The sequence below is a fragment of the Lipotes vexillifer genome, unplaced genomic scaffold, assembly GCF_000442215.2.
Source record: "Lipotes vexillifer unplaced genomic scaffold, Lipotes_vexillifer_v1.1 scaffold204, whole genome shotgun sequence".
Taxonomy (NCBI): Eukaryota; Metazoa; Chordata; class Mammalia; order Artiodactyla; family Lipotidae; genus Lipotes; species Lipotes vexillifer.
The window spans coordinates 262,281-266,070 of NW_006777418.1; positions in this window are offsets into that span (position 1 = coordinate 262,281).

Here is a 3,790-nt window from a genome sequence, read left to right on the forward strand (position 1 = left end):
TATCTATCTATATATATATGTCTATATATATAGATCTGTTTTTAATGCCAATACCATACTGTTTGGATTACTATAACTTTACAATATAGTTTAAAATCAGCTAGTGTGATGCTTCCAGCTTTGTTCTTCATTCTCAAGATTGTTTTTGCAATTTAGGGTCTTTTGTGGTTCCATACAAATTTTAGGATTGTTTGTTTTATTTTTGTGAAGAATGCAATTTTTCTCTGGGATAGGGAGGGTGGGAGGGAGGGATATGCAAGAGGGAAGAGATATGGGAACATAGGTATATGTATAACTGATTCACTTTCTTATAAAGCAGAAACTAACACACCATTGTAAAGCAATTATACTCCAATAAAGATGTTAAAAAAATGCAATTGAAATTTTAATAGGGATTGCACTGACTCTGTAGATTGCCTTGGGTAGTGTGGACAGTTTAACAGTATGAGTTCTTCTAATCCATGAACATGGAATACCTTTCCATTTCTTTGTGTCTTCTTCAATTTCTTTCATCACTGTCTTATAGATTTCAGTGTACAGGTCTTTCATCTCCTTGGTTAAATTTATTCCTAGGTATTTTATTCTTCTTGATGCAATTGTAAATGGGATTGTTTTCTTAATTTCTCTTTCTGATAGTTCATTATTAGAGATGCAACAGATTTTTGTATTTTCATGGTCTTTGAGCTATCTTACAGCTCTGTAAGTTGTGTCAAACTGATACTAATACAAATGATTCTTGTCCATAGGTATTAAAGCACTTGTGTCCAGTGGAATGCAATTGGTTATTGCCCTATGAACAGACCTGTTTTTCATCCATATCTAAATTCATTTCATCATTCCTTGTCTGCCTAGGTACATGTATTTCTTTGGAATTCTCCTTTGAACCAATCAGAATACTTTCTTGTTCCCTCATTAATTAATTAGTTAAACCTTTCACAAGTGTTCATTTTATACCTGCTTGAGAATCATGATTACACCTTCTTTCAAAAATAATCTTTTAACAGCTTTGGAGCTCACTGAGGTATGCACTGGAGTCACCTGATGCAGCCAACGAGGCTACATTGCCTGGAACATGCACCTCATGGGAAGCTTCAGCCCATTATGTCTTTTCTTACCTTACAAAGATGAATCTCAAGCAGCAATACAAAGTTTACTTTTGTTCAATCTCCATTTTTCTAGATTTTTTCCCCCCTCTCTATTAATTTTAGTTAAAATTTTTTTGGTTTGCAGGTGAAAAGGTATTTCCCATTAGTGACAGCGATGATTGGGAATTTAGTTTTATGGTCTATTTAATGACTTCTGTAAATGGATTAATGTTTTATAGAGATTTATTTTCCACTGAGTGAGAGATAATGGAGAATCTGATTGTGAGTGATTTGTTTATATGTTTTTATGTCTGTTTTGAACTCAGATCAATTAAGAATTTTGTGGCAACCAAGAGAGAGTATAGCTCCTTGCAATATAGTGGAAACCAATCAAACAAACAAAAATCATTTCTAGGGAAACTACTTTGATTCAGTGATGGGCATGTGACCCAGCAAGGAAAAATAAAGATGTTTGCAGGGACTCTTGTGAAACAGGCAACACATTTTCAGCTGCACTTGCACCTAAGAGAATCTCACTTTGAACTTGCTGGTAGAAAAGCACATAAGAATAGAGCCAAGAGAGAGGGAAACTAAATCCTGAGGATATCAGTTGAGCTCCTGGAAAAACCCTGAGGTCTGAATACAGCCCTAGTTCCAGATTTGTCAATCACAGAGTTAATACATTCACTTTTTTTTTTAGAACAGTTGAATTTTCTTTTCTATCATTTGCATTTAAATGACTCCTCACAGTAAAAAGGAGGTTCTTCATCCTTGGTTCCTTCTATTCTAGTCCACTAAATATATATATTTACCTCTCTGTGCCTCCATTTACTCTTCTGTTTAGAAGATAAGCAGTACTTATTACTTCAAAGAGTTGTAAATATTAAATGATGTAATAAACAGAAGAGCATAAATTCGTTCAGCAATGCTGAGATGAGAGAAGCATCACGTAGCTTAACTTTTCAAAACTGAATTACATTAGGCCCTAAAACCCAATTTACTAGAGTGAGAAGACACCCCATATCAGGCAGTAGTATGGGCAGTGTTTTTTCTTTAGCGAGGTATACATTTCCATAAAATACTTAGGAAAGATCTTCTAATCTTTGGCCCATAATTGTTGCTACTGGAAGCTCTTTGTGTAAACCCATATGGTTCATTACAAGGTGAGTGGTTCTACAGCCTCTATGCCAAGGGTGTAGCCCCCAAAACTGTGATGATTGTTGCTTTAGTTCCTCCAGCAAACACACCAGCTCACCCCATCAGAAATCCTGCTGCATCCTTGGGCACATCATGAAGGACACATGCTTGTTGAGCACATCTCCATATGCCTTTTCTTGAGCTCCTGGAGCCCCTGATAACCTTGGAAAGCTCTTCCTCTTTCAACCAAGCACTATTCTCAGCCTCATCACCTTTCTCTCAGAAATGCTCAGCTAAAGACTCCTCCCAATGAGAGCCTGGATGGTGATAGATAACAAGTGTGTAGCCATTCATGAGTTTTCGTAGCCCTGACATTAGGTGTAGGTGTAAGGCTTAGTATACCTCCAGAAAGCTCCATTCCTGTTGAGTTTAATGTCAGCAGAACCTCCTGAAGCACAACTCTGTACAAGGTGCATGATGGCCCCTTGGTTCATAGCATGTTGTGAGCTTTGATTGTGAACACAGGGCATTTATTTTGTGCCATTCTTTAGTTCAGGGTTTCCCAACCCTCGGGCCGCACAGCAGGAGGTGAGCGTCGGGCGAGTAAGCGAAGCTTCATCTGCCGCTCCCCATCCCTGGCATCACCTCCTGAACCCCCGCCCACGCTGCCTCCATGGAAAAATTGTCTTGCACGAAACCGGTCCCTGGTGCCAAAAATGTTGGTGACCATGGCTTAGCCAATTAGCTTTCTTGTTTATATGGTCCCTCTGCTTTCCCCATATGAAGAAGGAGAGGGGGAACACAGTGCTGGAAGCAGAGTGAGACTGGAACATCTCTCTTGGACATTCCCTTCTCTCCATTTGAGACAGATCTGGTACTAGTTACCAGGAGCATGGAAATCCAGTTTGATTGCTTCACTCCCTATCTGTATGTGGAGATACACAAAGATATGAGGGCCAAGAATTCTTTCTATGTGACCCAAGGCCAGTCTCTAAGCTCTTTCAGGCTACAAACTCCTTTGGTAAGAAGTCCTTGAGGCTTAGGTACACGAAAAAGATCACTGGCCTGGGAGTCTCATCCCCTGAGTCTCTAGTCTCTAATGCTTCCCTAGCTAATGGATGACTGAGTATCTCTGAACTTCAAGTCAGTAAAAGCAAATGCAATGATGGAAATGCAGTATTAATAAATAGATTATGAAAAGCAGAAATTAAGCTTCCAAGTCTAGTCTTGCTTCAATCCCTTCAGAATCTATGCAGATGGGCACCTTACTCAGTCCTTCAACAGCTTTGTTCCAGATGACATAGATGTGGATGAGAATGAGGAGCCATCGGGCGACTTTGGTCACTCTAATCTCAGTGAGCTGAGTAAGGTTCCTAGACAAGTCCCAGGACCCCTGTATCCTCAGCAGAAGGATCAGGACCGAGTTGTGGTTCAATGCTGCAGGTGTCCCTGGAGGAAATCTGTCATGGCTCCTTCAAGTGCATTAAGGTGACAAGGTGGTGACCCAACCCCGATGGGCAAAAAGTCAGGATCAAGGACACACTGTCATTCAGCATGGCCTCCTCAAT